General features: G+C 48.7%; 2 long non-coding RNA genes across 21 annotated transcripts in view; one reads left to right on the top strand and one right to left on the bottom strand.

Moving 5' to 3' along the window:
- Positions 1 to 1,694: 1,694 nt before the first annotated feature.
- On the bottom strand, positions 1,695 to 7,871 carry LOC308068749. The gene is made up of 2 exons (XR_013930116.1): positions 7,387 to 7,871; positions 1,695 to 7,106 (listed from the first exon to the last, which is right to left on the bottom strand). It is a non-coding gene; the product is annotated as an uncharacterized lncRNA (long non-coding RNA).
- LOC308068744 overlaps positions 7,871 to 16,951 on the top strand; it is a 111,875-nt gene continuing 102,794 nt past the window's right edge. For 9 of the 20 annotated variants that reach the window (XR_013930095.1, XR_013930096.1, XR_013930097.1 and 6 more), the window contains exon 1: positions 7,875 to 16,681. This is a non-coding gene — a long non-coding RNA (uncharacterized lncRNA). Of the gene's footprint in view, positions 16,830 to 16,951 lie in introns of all 20 variants that reach the window. The other 11 variants (XR_013930091.1, XR_013930092.1, XR_013930093.1 and 8 more) reach the window with 7 other exon arrangements.

A 16,951-nucleotide genomic window follows, 5' to 3' on the forward strand; every position in this document is an offset into this window, starting at 1 on the left:
AATCTGTTTCATAGAGCCTCTGGATGAGAAGAGTTGGGCCAGCACTGTGAGAAGTGGGGTTCTGTGTTGGGTTCTGGTGCTGAGCAGGGCATGCTGCAGCGGGGATGGGTTTGGGGGGAACTGGTGTGTATGGAGCCCAGGGTTTGCTTTTACCTTTCCTGCTCCATTATGATGTGTGGCTGAAGAGCATCTGAGCCAGAGTCTGCTCTGATTTACACCCCGGATTTACAGTAGGATAATGCTGCTGATTTAAAGGGGGCTATCCAGGATTTACAGGGCTTTTTGTAAGTAGGATCAGGAATTTTAGCCATAATCCTGTGCAAATGTATGGGTGTGAGTGCAGACGTGTGCATCTGCATCACTAATGCAATGTAGTACCCACGTACGGCCATAATGCAAAGATGTAATAACAGCAACACAACAGATAATAACAATGTGAGTTTGCTTTTGCAAAAGTACTTGCTTTATAAGGTTATAATGTGATTCAAACCAGGCTCACAAACATCCTGTGATGGATAATCCAGCTGTAACCCTAAAGCACGTGGCTGACTTTTCTAACACCCGCTGTCATGAGAAAAATCAGTCTCTTTCCATTTTGGTAGTCACTGTCTGAAAGCAATTTAGTTTTTGCATGTAAGTTTTGATCTATTTGGTTTTCTGGGTTTATGTAGAATATAAGCAAGGCCTTAGATAAAGGTCTGTGTCCTGGAAATGTTATAACTTCATAGCACCAAAGAGATACCAACATGCCAGTGATGCTGTAAATCCAGGGAGACCACTCAATCCTGAAATATTGAGTCGGATGCTCTTTAGCACTGGTGTGAGAACATAAGAATACGACCTTTCTGGTTATTTACCTTACCAAGCAGGTATAGAGCTTTACGAGAAAGTGCTGGGAAACCAGCTGGAGCCTCTGCAGATGCTGGTGGGCTTAGCTCTGATGTGAAGTATGAAATCAGTGCAACTCAACACGTCCACTTCAACAGAGGTTCTGGGCTGCTGCGCGTCGTACGCTTTTTGACATCATCTGGTTTTAAGCCAGCTCTGATGATGGATGTTTTTGCCTCTCGCCTCTAGGTTAGTGGGGGGAAAACCCAAACCCCTCTCGTGTTTGCTGCCTGTACAGTGCTATTTCCAGACTAAAGAAAAAGAATTAAATTACATTTTAACAGAACAATACCGGCAACAGCAAGGGTCAGGAAACTTTTAAGTAAGGTCACCCTATCAATTGCAGCAGTGAAAGGATAGACATCAAATAGTTTGCTGTGAAAGGCTGAAAAGAAGTAAATTCAGCATGATATATTGAAACCCAAGTCTCTTTCATATGTTGCAGAGCCTCTGACGTAGCAGGTTTACTGTTCAAGCTGAGATAAGTTGCCTTGCCAACATATATTCTGAGTTACCCAAGCAGATTTAATGTTTTTGCAGTAGTGACTTTTCCCTTTTTTGGGGGACACTTTTCTTTTTCTTTTCAAAAAATTGTTGCAGAAGATTTCAGACCTACCTAGGAAATGACCATAATCAATTTAGTTCCACCGATGAGTATGAAAACTCAGATCTTTTTTTTTCCTTTTTCTAAACATTGTCTTCCTTGCATTGAGTAGGGTGACCGAGTCACAGCTTGATAGAAAAGTGCGTTTTGTTTGTTGTTGTTTTTTTTTTTATTCCATCCAAGTGGCAGCTCTGTTTTGTCCAGAAGGATTGACGTGACTGACAAGCGTTTTGAATTTCTAGGCTCTGAGGGCTCAAAATGCATGAAAAGCGAATGACATGCACACAAAAATGTAAATCTTTGGAAAACAAGCACCAACTACACACACACACACAAACAACCCCACCCCCCACCCCCCACTCCCCCCAGTTCTGCAAAGGAGTGACAGACGCTGCATTCATTCTTTTCTTCCCTTCCTTTTTCATTTTAGTAAGTCAGTGTTTCTGGGCCACCGACAGGCACATTTATGTCTTCTGCAGCAGGGAATCAGGATGCACAATAAGCCAAAGTCACCGCTGTCCTGCGTCAGGGTGGGTCTATAAGCATCTCAGGGTTACAGCTCGCCATCGCCACCAGCTTGTGAGGATCTGTTCCCATCAGCTCCATATCCATCCGGGTGACACTGTGGGTCTTAGTCTGGTGGACGCACGACACTTGAATATCATCGTTATTTAGGGCTTGGGTTGCAGGAGTCCCAGGAGAGTGAAACAGTCGAGCTGGGCTGTGCAAAGACGGCCGGAGGCGCTGCCTGACTCACGGAGCTCACATCCCAACCCTGTTGAAGGTGGGTAAGGTGGGCTTGGAAATGAGGCAGCCCTACTGCTCCCAGCACTTGCCTGATGTGGTTGGGTTGGTGGGGCATCCCAGACTGGGGCTAAGACGTGCCCTGGGCTGTGTCCAAAAAGGCTTTGCTGGAGGCTGCTTTGTTTTAGGTCTGTGAGATGCTGTTTCCAGAGAGCAGAAGGTGTGAGAGGGAAGGCAAGTCAGATTTCTGGTCTCTGCGAGCTGGCATCTTCCTTCCTCCAGGCACCCCATTGCAACCTTGTTGTCGCGCGCTGTCCTGGGTAATGACTGGTGCAAAGTGGATTTTCTCAGTTTGGGATTATCCACGAGAGCCACATGAACCTCCTCTGGAGGACGTTTTAATCATTTTTGCCTCCTTTCATCTGAGACTGGTAAAATATCTGAGACCACACCACCTGCATGCAGTGCGTGACTTCACAGAGCAGCCCGTGAGCCCTCTGCGGCACGGCCATGCTCCCTCCTGGCTCGTTTTCCACGTGGCCTCACTCTAAAACCGGTGCAGGATGAAAGGTATGGGAATCCCGCGCTGTGCAGAGGATGCTGAGCCCTTGAAGATGTGGTCCGATGCTCTTGTCTCTAACCCAGCCGACTTGTTCCAATGGCTGGCTTGAATTTCAGAGTCGCCCTGTTGCTTTGGGTGGGAGGCGGGGGTGGCAGTTTTATAAAGAAGAGTGGTGATGGAGAGAAAGTTTTTCTTCCCATTTCCCGTCCTGTCTGGCCCGGTGAATGCGGTGTTTTTGGTTGAGGGGTTCGAAGGAGCGAGGGAGGCAGTCAGTTGGAAATGCCGATTCTGCAGGCTCCCGAGAGCCACTGGCTGCTGCTTCCTCTTGGTTCAGCTCGACCGGTTCATCATGGGCCCGAGGTGGCCGCTTTAATGGGAAGTTGGCCAGCGGAGGAGAATCTATACTTTCCCTTTGCAGTGAATCAATAAAAAGCTGGAGTGTTTTGGATTCCTCCTTCCAGGAGAGAATAGCCCTTATTGTAAGCCTGGAGAATGAAATAGCAAAGAGAAAGAGAGGAGGCTCTTCCCCCTGCACGCTCCAACTCTCTTGGCCGAGAGGCAGCTTTGCTCGCTCTGCATATCTCGGCCACGTTTGATTTTGGCATGACTTGAGGCTGTCTAAACCTAGCTTGAGAGTTATGTCTGTGGAGGCGAATGCCAGGCATTGTTTGTTCAATCTAATTATGGGATGAGGGTGATGGAGCGAGCCTAGGAGATCCCTGGGAAAGGATGAAAAGTGGCTGTTTAGCGAGGAAAGCATCAGCAGCCCCCATTGCTTGCTATCATGAGCTGTTCTCTGGGCACCATCTCAGCTCTGCCTGTCAGCTCCATCACTCCTTTGCACCCGGTGATATGTTGGTCCTGCTTCTGCAAAAGATGCTTCAGGATGAAAGCCTGTATTTCAGGTTGGAAACTCTGACAGGTGAACATCCTGAGTGTCTGAGAGGGGTGGCTGCTTGGCTCAGCCCCTGAAAGTCTGGATGCAAACCTGAAGTGCATTAAACCTTCTCTAGGGAGTCCGGGTATGTGTGTGTGTGTTTCACACTTGGAAAGCTTTGTGAGGTTTCCAGCGTTTTCTGCTTCCAGTCAGGCTGAAATCCAAAAGTGCAAAGGCCCATGAAAATGATTAATAAAGAACAAAAACCAGACCCTGAGACAGGTTCAACTCCGCAGCTCCTCTGAAATTGTCGGCTTGCAGAAGTCTCATGTTTTACTCTGGTAGATTTGCTCTTGTGTAGCCAAAATCCCATTCTTCAAACTGGATTCCTCCCCGAGTGCTGTTTGTATAAAGGTTAAGAGCATCTCTAGGTATTAACTGCCAGTCTCCATCAGCATCGGTAGTTTATGCTCCTTTATGTAGCTGGAAAGTCTGGTCCAGGTAGTTTGGTAGAAGTAAATGGGATTTACTTGCATGGGTAATGCTTCTGTACGTGTAGCCTTCTCCCCACAATTTGTTGTTGTTCTTGATGGCAACCTCTTTTATCTTATGTCAGCAAGAAAGTCCCAGATACCTTTTGGCCTGGATTGCTTTATACAAGACTTCTTGATTTCTCACTGCAAGACCAGCTGCTTGTTCCCTGTGGTGTGTGTTGGACCTGGAAGGTGTCTGGGAGAAAGACAGACTGTTTGCCATTTGGGCCATGTGTGTTGCGTGTAAGAAAATTCTACACAGGCAAAGACACCTTTGGAGATGATACAGCCCCAAAAATGAGTTATTGTCATGCGGAATGTAAAAAGAAGCAAATGCTTGGGATGAGTTAAGCTTTGGTAATGATTTAGCATTGGCTGGAAAGCAGCCTTGGCTTGAAGGGTCCTTCTCTTTGGCCATGCATCTTCTGATCCGCTTCCATGTGTTAAGTATTATTCCAAAGCAGAAATGGCTTGTGTGAATAACGGGACGTCCCGTACATCAGCGGCTCATCTTCTCTGCCAAGGAATGCCCACTCCAGGGTTGCAGGTGGTACTCCTGCGCTCATGGCTGATATTCAGGGCAAGAATTCTTGCCCCGGCTGAAGCCAGCAGGATGTCAATGTGATCTGATCTCTGCTCTGCTAATTCTGACTTGTAAGAGCAGACCCTGGGGCCTTCAGGAGGCTCCCTCTCATAATCTTCAGCTGTTCAGAAAGTTGGGGCGTCCAGCAAAGGTACAGTGAGCTCTCTTGAGGTTTGTTGTGTGGTTGGCGTAATGAGGTCTCAGTCTGGTGTACTAGGGTAGCAGCAATCATGAATAAGAATTGTATGGTCATCCATAAAGGACACTGCTGGCACTTACGGAAATTGGCTTCATACTGTTTGTACTATATATATATACACACACATACATATTATGCTATATATTTATCTTAATATTGAGCTAGTCCTGGGGGTGGAGAACATGGCAACATGAAATACTACTTGGGATCTCATAAATCCCTTCTTTCCTTAGGTGAGTGACCAGCTGCTTCACTTCACAAGGCACTGGATCACATCCGTGTCGCTTAAGAGCTAAAACTGTTTCAGCTTGCATGGTGATGGAAAAGGGAACTTTCAATGAACTGCAAGTTGTCAGATATGTGTTAGACAAATAGTTTCTCCCTGCATCAAGTCATCGTTAGCTGATTTAGTTGCTTTCCTCCCCTTCCATTGACAGCTGAGGTTAGGCATTGGAGGGAGACAGGTTCAAAACAAGACTCTGAAGTAACCCATCATCCCATGCCTCATAGGAGAAGGCGGCTGGAGACAGCTGATGGGGGAAGAGCAAGGCCATTGCCTGTTGTGGGGACCTGTGGTGCACAGGTGAGGAAAGGTTGGTTTTGTCCTTTGCTGCTGTATGATGTAAGTTAAGCTGCCATCTTAACCAGAAACACCTTCAGTTCTGATTTTGAGTCAGCTGAGGTGGTGTTTGAAGTTTTCCACAGTGCACAGCCTCTCTGTTTTGTTGCTCTTGTTGTTTATTTGCAGGGGGTGAAGATGAGAGTGTGGGTTTGGGAGAACCAACTTGAAGTGGCAGCATTTTGCACCATTTTTAGCAGCAGCATCTGCTCGATAACCAGCACTGTGTTTGTCAGGATAGATAAAACTCATCCAGGTTGTTTTGTTGGGTTGGCTTGATGGTATATTTCCTCTGCCTCATGTGGTTGTCTTCTTCTTCTGCAAACCTGGAGCTGATTCCTGTGTTTCCTTCGGTCCCAGCTCCCTGTCTTACAGCCAGGAGCAGGACTCTGTCCTATCTCTAGCGCTGCAGGCACAGCTCCACACAAGCCGGCATGTGAAATCCTTACAGCAGGGCTGGTAGCGAGCACCAGGTTCTCCAGTCATCTCTGGCCTTACCCTTGCAGGTCCCTTCCTGTTGAGGTCATTTCTCTGGGCCCCTTCAAAAACATGCACAAGTGATGATGCTGTGTCAAAGCTGTTTTGTAGCCATGTGGCTGCGGAAGCAAAAGCGATGTGTGTTTCAAGCCAAGCTCCCTCCCTTATGCACTTGATGGTCTTGCTGCCTGCAGCGCTCTCACAGCCGAGGCTAGGAAGTAATATCTCTTGTTAAATTAATGGATACACTTGGGAAAAAACAGACAAAAGCCGTTCTTCTGTTTTCCTCCAGTTGTATCAGTGCTGTTTTTTCCAATGGTATCTGTGCATCACATGTAGCCAGCTGATGAAAGACATGTGCCGTGGTCCCCGTGCTATCAAACGCTGCGAGACATTGCAGGAGTTGTATGCCTGCTGTTGGCAGCAACCTGCGGTGTGGTGAAGTCCAATTCTTTGCACACCTCTGTCTGAAAGCCCCTTGGTAGATGATCCCTGCTCGGATGAGGTTCCGTACTCTGTAATTCAGTTGCTTACAAAGATGCGAGGATCTCTTCTCTTGGTAGAAAGCATCCCTGGAAGCACATTCCCCAGGCAGCTTGTGAGAGCCGGGATTGCAGGCAGCCCCCTTCCAATCCACATTTTACAGAACTGTCTTGTTATGAAACTCTTCCAAGATAATACCACAGCTATTTGAAGTCTCTTTTACTTTATAGTGTAATCCACTTACTTCCCCCCGCCTCCCCAGCTGCAACAGCAGCCAGTTTCTTCTATACAAGTCTAATATGGGTTGGTAATATATCATGGGGTAAAATTATGGGTTCTTCTCTAGTGCCAGACATTTGGAAGCATCTGGTTAGTTAGAGAAGTACCCAGCATGGATAAATCATGTTTAAAAAGCTTGTAATTTTTTTTTTTTACTGCTTTTATTTTTTTTTTTGTGTGTGCTTCCACCTCCTGGGGCATCTCCCCAGCTGGCTGTGAAGGAGTGACTGTCAGTGAAAGCCCAGCCCAGTGGATGTTCTGCTGGAAAGACAAGAAAGTAGTGGAAATGCTCTGAATTCAGTTTCATACCTCATTAATAGGGATTGCCTTTAAAAGTTAATTCTTCAGCTAAAGCGGGTTTCCTTTTACTCTCTTGGCAAAGGAAACATTTCGCACAGGGCTCTTGTCAGAGCATCTGTTCCTCTCATTTAAAACCTGGCTTTTTAAGCTATGCTTTGTAAGTGTGTAGTATAGCAGTATTTATATAGTAATTCCCTGCTCCTCCTTACGACAGAATGCCCTTCTCAGTTGCACATACCTTTGCCTGTTGGGACTGGAGTTTTCCAGCTGAGGTGTCTGCCTTGGACTGAGTTCAGGGGTAATACCAGCTCAGAGTGAAACAGTCACTTCTGAGAATAAGACTCTGGAAAACCAAATAATTTGGTCCACGTTGAAGCAAGCCTGGCTCTCCATTGTGGAAAAGGCAAGGGGAGAAGAACAGAAGACATATTAGAGCTTTTTAGTTAATTCCCTCCGTATACCTATGCATGGGGCGTGGTTTATCTTCCCGATGTCTTCCTCTGCACCCAGGCATACAGGGCAGAACCATCCTTATATTTGTGTGAGCCTGAGGGCTTTGACCTGAAAGAGATGGATGACTTGTTGGGGGAACTTGGTCTCCATTTGGTGGTTTCCAGTAGCATGGAAAGCAGCAGTGAACTGGCTGGAAGCATGATCAGTTTGCAGTTTCTGCTTTTATCATGTTTGAGACATTTTTGGTTTTGTGTTTTGTTTTGTGTGTGTGTGTGTTTTAAAAAAAAAAAACACAAAACAACCAACAAAACAACAGAACATATAAAAAAATGGAAGGAGTTATATGTTTCCCAGAACACATAAAAATCTGGGACAGTCCATCATCCTAAAACCACTGGGGATGTAAAGTTGCCTACTAGAAGGATGGAGCTGGTTTCATTGAGTCAGCAGTGATCCAGCAGCTCATTACTGGCAAGGAGCAGCACCAGTGAGGAACTAGTGTGGCTGCTGGGGAAGGAGCATCCAAGAGTAATAGATGATGGGCAGCTTGGACTGCTGGGCCACCTCCAGCCTGGGACTTGCAGTTTAGGAAGGAGAGGATGGTTCTTCTGTCCATGTCCCCTTTGCTAGTTGCTGCTGAGCCAGGCCATCCAGCGTTTGCGGGAAGAAGATCCTCTCTGTCAGCGTCTGTGTTTTGGGTGCATTTTCCTTGGTATTGTAGAAGGAGGGGTCCAACAGCTGATTGTGAGAGACACCATCTCAAACTTCAGTGATCCCGCAGCACACATGTGTCTTTGCATGCAAAATGACCATGGATTGGTCAAACGCAAGGTCAGAGATGAATGTGGTGAGACTCAGAGTATATTTCCTGGTTTAATGTGTTTGGCCAGAGTGGAGTCCAGATGCAAACCACAAGCTTGCCCAGCAGTAAACTTGTCTCTGAATTGTAGGTGAGCAGCCAGGCAGAACCCAGCCATGCTTCTCTCCTTTTGCATTTGGAGAAGATGCAAAAGGGCAAGTGGCCATGGGAATAGTCCCTCAAGGACCCATGTCACCCTGCAAATGGGTGCAAGCTAGAATCATGTGCCACGTTTTCCAGCCTCTGATAGCAGCGACAAGGTGGGGCCAACAGCCTGCGGTGCAGTGAGCTGGCTGGCTGCTATCCCAAAAAAGAGACTGTGGCATTTTTCTCTCCAGGGTAGCCCTGAAAGTGAAGATATTCAAAGCTAAAAAAAAAACCCCAAAACCAAAAAAACCACCAAAAAAGTCAGTCATGTTTACATGAGCTAGAGCCCTGGACCGTTGTCTGTCGGCTGACGGGCAATTAAACTCTCCCAACAGGTGGTCTGCCTGTATGTGATAAGATAGGAGTGTGCGAGCGGGTATTAGCGATAGTTTCTGGATGCACTGTCCTGGGGATTTAGGCTGGGGAGTGATGCAAGGGGACATCTCCCCTGGAACACCCTTTATGTTCAATTCACAACCGATTTGCTTTGAACAAATGAAGACGTGTGTAATCTGCATGAGAAAAGCTTGCAGAGGGGCAGGGGCTCGTCTGGCTTCAGCTGTAAGATCCGATTCGATACCCTATGTGTGCATAGGGTAACTGGGTGGGCTCGCAAAGGCCACCTTGGCAGCAGCCCAGCTTCCAGGGAGAGTGTGAGAGGCAGCTGACTCCCAGAGTAGGTTTGGTAGCTGAGGGTTGAAAAGCAGAGGGTTAGTGGGTCCTGCAAGCCTGACTCGCTAGGCAAAATTTGTCTGAGCTGATTTCTGCAGGGCTTGATCTCAGAGTTTATATATCTTGGTAGAAAGAATGGCCAAAGCCTGCAAAAGCCATCATTGTCACTAGTCATACAGAGCAAAAATGAGGTTCTGCAATGCTGCCCTTCCTGGAACAAAGGCAGGGGTGCTGTTTTGGTGATGCAGAGGATGCCGGGGCAAGGAGGAGATTCCTAAAGTTTATAGGCATATCTGTAGAAAGGCAAAGAAAATGCCAGAGCTTGTAGAGGCCCTATAGTGAGAGATGTTTTTTGAGCAGTGATGTGATGTATGCACCTGGGCCATGAGGACACGGCCATCTCTTTGTTGTGCACTTCGCTTTGGTGGGACGAGTTTGTGTGCTGAGCTGCCCACAGTGCTTCACGGATTGAGTCAGTCTTAGGGAGAGAGGTTTGGCCTTTCTTGCCTTGGAAACAGTGATGGAGAGGAGCAAGCCAGGGAGGAGGATGAGGGAAGGTTGCGGAGGGTCTTTTGAAAGGAGACAGACAGAGGATGGGGGCCTTGGCCACTCTCCCCAGATTTTGCTGTTCTGTCCCTTTCCATCACAGTGCCAGATGGGTGCTGATGCTGGCAGGAGAGGCTGGTACCCCAGCTGCCGTTGCCTATGGCAACCCATTGCCCTTGACAACATCCTCTCCTGCCTGTAGGCTTGTGCCCTTCTGAACAAAGTTTGGTGTGATAGCAGAGCAAAAGAAAGGTGTTCCGCTGGGGTTACTTCACTTCTGTTTCAGCTGACCTTTCCCGGTTCACTCATCTGTTAATTAATCCATTCCCTGCTTCTTTTCAGTCCTGGAAATCTTTGTGTTCAAGGGCGTTACTCAGCAGAGTGTTTAGCCCAAGTAGATTAGGGAAAGGCAGGAAGAGCTTCTGATTGTGCTGTATCTGTATCATAGGTGTTAAAGATGTATTTGTGAGCCAGTCAGAGAAGAATGCTGAGGAAATCCTGTTTGGGTTAATCTTGTTTAATTTTATAATAAAAAACAGATGGCTGGCCATCTGGTGCTTCTTGCAATCAAATATCTCACAATTAACAGTAATTTACTTGCCCTGAGACTTCCAGATCTTCATGTGCTTTTTTTTCCCCCTTCACCCTGAGTATGTGTGGTCCCTTCCTAGAGCAGTGCTGAGCATCAGCCCAGCCCTGGAGCTGCCTGTAGAAAGTCATGATGGAGAGCGGTGTGGGGCTCCCGGGAGGCATCTGCTTTCCTGCTGGTCTTCCACTTACGCCCCCGAAAATAGAGGTAGGCAACATATCTTCTGCTTTTCTAACCCTGTAGGACCCATGTTCAGGTTAAGCTAAGTGAATGACTGTACGTACTGACATATTCATCGTTGTAGGGCGTGGAAGGCGACACTTAAGGGGAATATACAAATTAGATCTACATTTTCCACCAGGCTATGGGATTTCTTCAGAGCTCAAAATGATTACGGCTAAAGCAGGTTTTCTCCAACAGTTTAAGTTACTGAATGTAATTGAACGAGATACAGGCGATTCTCTGCGCTAGGAAAGCTTTCCGAGGGGATTAGCAGTAAAATGGGATGCAGAATAAAACCCACAGGGCAAATATGCTGTTCTTCTGTGCAGTCTTTCCTCCAGGAAGTTGAGACACCCCCAGGATTCATCCCACATAAGCTGTTTAGTGGTAATGCCAAGTGTGATGGGCAATTCCCAGCTGCAGAACCAGACACCGCCTTGCTAGCTCATCTTGGTCGATCCCAAGGATGAATTTGGACCTTTGTGACTTGCGGTGTAATAGAGGTGCCTTCTATTTCTGATAACACTAATGAATTTGTAGACAGGAGGCAGAAGTATCCTGTCTTTCAGGCTGATGGGAGCCATATCTGTTTGATAAACCTGGATTTTTAAGTGGTGCTGGTTTGGTTACATTATTTCCAGAGATGTCATTGGCAGTGGAGACTGGCCCCTTCAGTAACTTCAGGTCTCGTTTGAATATGTACTTCCCCACCACCTCTGTAGTTTAATAGCATCAACAGTGAACATGAATAAATGAATTCCAGATGAGAGATCTGCATGCCAGTAGGTAAGAGCTCTCCCAGGCATTCCTATGTGATTGCTAGCTGTTTACTATCCTAATATTATTTTTTTTTTTTGCTAGCAGATGAAGAAAAATAATTGAGCTCTTCCCTTCCTCCTCCACAAAATCACTGGCTCTGTATGCACTCAGTGTGCTGTTGCTAGCTTCATCGGGGAATCAGGTCATGGAGCTAAAAGATATATTCAGATACCAGGGTACGTTAGGAGTGCTGCTATGCTCCATCCTCCAAGTTGATTATTTAAATTGTAGAAAGGAATCATAGAATTGTTTAGGTTGGAATAGACTTAAGTTCCAGTCCAGCCATCAACCCAGCAATGCCAAGTCTGCTACTAAACCCTGTCCGTAAGTGCCGCATCTACACGTCTTTTAAATACCTCCAGGGATGGGGACTCAGCTACTTCCCTGGGCAGCCTGTTCCAATGCTTGACAACCCTTTTGCTGAAGAAATGTTTCCTAATACCCAATCTAAACCTCCCCTGGTGCAGCTTGAGGCTGTTTCCTCTTCTCCTGTCACTGGTTCCTTGGGAGAAGAGACAATCCCCTTGCAGGCAGTTGTAGAGAGTGAAAAGGTCCCCCCTCAGCCTCTGCTTCTCCAGGCTAAACACCCCCAGTTCCCTCAGCCGCTCCCCATCAGACTTGTGCTCCAGACCCTTCCCCAGCTCCGTTGCCCATCTCTGGACACGCTCCAGCACTTCAATGTCTGTCTTGTAGTCAGGGGCACAAAACCAAACACAGTATTTGAAGTGGAGCTATCTGAAGGGCAAGAGCTCATTTTAACAGAGCTCCCAAAGGGGGCTTCAGGCCCCGTTGGTGGGATCTGCAGAGCTAGCAGCTATAGGGTTTCGTGCTGCCCCAGTTGCCAAATGATCTGATCTCAGAGCTGCAGCCTGGGAATGGATCTGACATCCATCTGACATCCATCCAGAGCAGCTCACCATCCAGTCTAGATAACGGCGGTTAGAAAAACAAAGCCATTAGTGGAACAGCATGAACACACAGGTCAATAAAATGGTTGTTATTATTAGAGCAGTGGAAAAATGCTGCGTATGACGATCCAGGACCTGTGTGCATGAACGCTTCTAGACGAGTGCTGCTCAGCTCAGCCCAGAACACATTTTGGAACCTCTCCACCATGGTTCCCCACTTCTCTTTCTCCCTTTTTCCTGGTGGGACCAGAGCAGATTCTTTTGTCCTTCAATGCTTATTTCCCCCCACCTAGTGCAGCCTGTGTCTACAATGTCTTTTCCAGAAGAAGGATAAGAATGGATGATTCAACGATTAGGACCTGTATCTGGCAGGTAATCCCACAGAAGGTACTTTCTTTTTTTCTAGTGTATGTACCACTTTGAGATGTCACTAAGGATGCAATTACTTTGGTAATTTTTTTTTGCCAAAAAAACTTTGGTCCAAACTCTGCTTCAGTTCAGGTTTTCCCACCCTCCTGATTATTTATGTTGAATGGATGGAGGCCTTGGGGCTCTCTGGGTGGGATTGCTCCCACCTCAACATCCTCCATCCTTGCTGCTGCCGCTGGCATGGCACGGTCCCACAGCGCTGGTGGAGCTTGGCTCCGTCTCCTCGGTGTGCATGCTGCCCCCAGGGGTGTGCAGGCCATGGGGCTTGGTCATGCCTGCCTCTTCACCCTACCCCTTGGACTCCTGGAGTCATTGACCCTGCAGGGCTCATCGCCCCATTGCTGCTGCTCCCCAGGCTGGGAGAAAGCCTGAACGTCCAGCGGACCCCGATGCTGCTTTGAAGGGTCTGCGCTATCCCAGCTAGGCAGGGGAAACTCGAGAGGCACTGGGGACAAATAAAGGATGATGAATCGGCCATGCCAGGAAGAAAACCTTGTTCTTTATGAAAGCTGGATCTTGCCAGCACAATAGCTAGATTACAGAGCCATTTCCTCTAATTACCTTCTCTGTCAAATCTCTGTGTTGTCTGGCGCTAGGAAAGCTTGGATCCAAATTCATTGTGAATTGGGGCAACGACACCAGAGATTTCTACATTAATATCCTGCCAAAAGGAGTTGAGCTTGTTTTTTCCAATCATGTCAGTTCTGATTCCTTTGCTTGTCAAAGAAAACTTTGGCTTGCCATCTGGTTTCAAGGGCACGAGTTAGGGAAATCGTAGGTTGCTCAGCCTGGCATGTTGAGCTTGCTGTGCAGCAGCTGCAAGGAGCTTTGGGGGGTGGGGACGGGGAAGAGAAAAAGAAAGTAAAGGAAAAACAAAGCTTTTGTGAGCCCTTCTTGGCACCTGGCAAAGAGCAGAAGGGGAGACCAGAGGCACAGGGTGTTGGTGAGAAGGAAAGAGAGAGCACAACCTCTTCCTTGAAACAGCGGGAATGTGCACAGGTTGTGCACAGCAGAGTGGACTGGGATGAACTGCTTCCCTCTTCACATCTTCCCAGTAGAAAACCATCAGCCATTCTGGATGCATTTAAAGACCATGGTGTGTTTGCTCCACATGCTGGATTAGAGATATTCAACTGAACATCAAAGGACTCCTTTGCACTGCAAAACCCATGGACCTTAGAATTGGCTATTGGCCAGCCACTGTGCCACCTAACTGGGGTCTGGTAGCTGCATTATGCATTATCTGAAACGCATGCTTTTACAGGCTGGGATGGCTCTGGAACAGAGGTCTCCACAGGTAATGATGGGAATGCTGTGGACCCAGAATGTGAGCTGTGGTGGAGTGGGAGGGAACTGGGAGGGTCTGCGTGTCCTTGCCCCATTGCGGACAGACTGGGACAGCCTTCAGAAAGGGGAGGCACAGGTCACTGGTGGGGACCATGCAGTGGCAAGGGACAGCTCTGTGCCTGGCACACTTCTTTCTCTAGGAACGGATCTGGGGTGCTGGTGAGCCAGCTGGCTCCGTTGTCAGAGTGTGCTGGGAAGGGTCAGAGCTGGGGACACAGACCCCAAGTGCCAGCTGCGCTGCTGTGAAGGGGACTGGTGTGTGTGGCTGGGGGAGAGAAGTCCCCAGAGAAGAAATCCTGTAGGAGCCACTAACTTGAGCAACATGTGAAGGGCTTTATAGGGTTGTGAAGCTGATTGCCGTGTAGGTGATGGTTTATGTCCCTTCTGTTAGCTTTCTTAATGGGTGAAGGAGCCTCGTGGGATGCACCGGAGCTGAGCCCCCCTTGGCCAGTGCTGCTGGGGATGCACGGCTCCTTTGTCAGGGCATCAGACGTTGGCTGTGGGCACCCAGCCAGCGGGTCGCATCTCTGCAAAGGCACCGTCAGCCCTGGGTGCCAGTTCCTGCCCAGCCGTTGGGAAGGGGGCACCTGCTTCCCCTGGGCATCCCTGCTGTCAGCTGCAGCTGCCAGCATGGGGACCGTCCCCATGCCCGGGGCTGTGTCCCTCCCCTCCCAGCCCCTTGCAGCTGCAGGCAAAAGCTCTCAGTGCATGCACCGTCTCAGGGCACACGACACTGTCGGTGCCAATTGCCAGCCGGGCGGGGGGAGGCTGCTGCTGTGCTGGCGGGGGATTTGGAGAGATTTCCAGACCTCTCCCCCATGAGCTATTTGTACAAAGCCATCTGCCTGCCCTGGGTACCGAGCTGGGGTCCAGCACAGCCGTGGTGGAGCTGGAAAAAGGCAGCAGTAGCCAATATCCCTCTTCCCTTGATATTAAACCCACGTCCTGCCTGTGGCTGCCTGCACTGCTTGGCTCCTTGCAAAAGGACGAAAAGATGGGCAGCCTCACGCTCTCCAGATGAGCCAGCAGCTGCAGAGGTGTTGGTGGTCAGTACTGGGAGCGCGGGGGCTGCGTGACCCAGCAGCCCATTTATCACCTCCTGCACAGCCAGCAGCACGGCTCCTTATCTCTCTTCCCAGCACTGGCAGGGTCCGTGGCGAAGGCTGGAGCGGAAGAAATTGGTCTCTGTGTCAGCTCCGCAGCCCTCTGAGCTGGTGGATCACGCTCTGCGTGCCTGCCATGCCGTGCTGTGGGGTGCTGGTGCCTCCCATGCTGTGCCTGGGTGCTGGGTGGGTTTGGATGCTGTGCTGGGAAATGCTGCTCACGGCGCCTTCAGCAAGGGACTGCTGGGGGCTTTCTCAACCCCGGCTTTATAAATTTGAACGGATGTGTTTTTGAAAACTTTGACTTCGAGGCATGCTCTCTTTTTAAATGGTTTAGGGGAAAATCTGCACTTCAGTGGATGTGTGGAAAAACGGTGTTTTCAAAGTGAAAATGAAATGAAAACACCAGTCTTACCCCCTCCTCCACTGAAACATTATTTGGAAAGTGAGGCCTCTGTTCTGAAATATTTGAAGCACTGAGGCGTCCTTCTTTTTACTTCCGCCACTTTGCTGTTGCTTTCTTTGCTTCTATTTCCCTTATTTTCTTTATGTCTCAAGTGCATTCCCAGCCAGCTCACAGCTCCCCTCGCCCCCCTCGTCACTCACAGGGTGTACGGTGCCTCGAAAGCTCTGCTGAAGGGTTGTCTAGTGCATTAAGTCCCTATTTCTTCCTTTTTTTTTTTGGTGGGGGGGAGGGTAAAATATGCTCAGAACTGAAACTCTCTGTCGAAACTTTGTACCTTTCACAGAAATCAGGCTTTATAATTTATGCCTGCTTCCCTGGGATGGTGTCTGTGAGCCAGCTGCCTCTGGTCCTGCCTGTGCATGGGAAGGAAAGCGGATGGTTTCCCAGGAGCTGCTGGTTTACCTGTGGATGGGGAGCCTCTTTGCACTGGCAGTTTGCTAAAATCCTCGCGTTCCTGCTGCACGTCCTTCCCTCTCTGGCTGGGGAGATGATGCCGTGTGCTGCGGTCCCCTGTCCGCAGGGCAGCTTTACCACAGAGGGGCCGTGCTGCATAAGCTTGTGAGTGTGTCAGCTTGGATGTGGTGTCCTGAGCATCATGTCTGAGAAACCCTTCGTATTCAGAGGTTGTCCCCTTTGCTGGGGCAAGTCTGTGAATGGAAACAGCTGGTACCGGTGTCTAGTTCTTCCAGCTCACTGCTGCGTGGCCGTGCAAGAGGAACAGGCAAGACCTCCAAGGAGGGATGCAGTTGGGGTGATGGAGGCTGCGGTGGATGATGCAGTGTCAGCGCTTTCATAGCCATCTAGACAGAGAGGTGTGAAGGGCACGCGGACACTGGCTGCACATCATGGAGCTGGGCTGGCGGGGCTGAGATCAGAGGGATGCTGCGGGGGAGGATGGACCCGGCGCTGCGGATCGGTGGTGATGAGACGCTGCGGCTGTGCATTGTACAAGGAGCTGCTCACGTGGTTTCAGGCGAGCCAAAATATTCTTTCAGAAAGAGAACGGACCAGATGTCTTATTATTGCTGCTCACAATGCTGTCCTCCAAGTACAACGATCCATCAGGGGGCTCGGCACAGCCCTACAGAAAAGTCCCTGACACATTTTTACAGCAGGGCCAGGTTCTCACCACTTGTGTGCATTTGTACCCCTTGACAAATAGCTGTTTGACTTCGGTTTTGTTCAAAGTCACGGCAGTGTCAAGCACAGGGCTCCTATTCAAGTGCCCACCAACGGTGGTCCA

Source organism: Falco punctatus (assembly GCF_963210335.1).
Source record: "Falco punctatus genome assembly, chromosome: 8".
In the NCBI taxonomy this organism is placed as follows: domain Eukaryota; kingdom Metazoa; phylum Chordata; class Aves; order Falconiformes; family Falconidae; genus Falco; species Falco punctatus.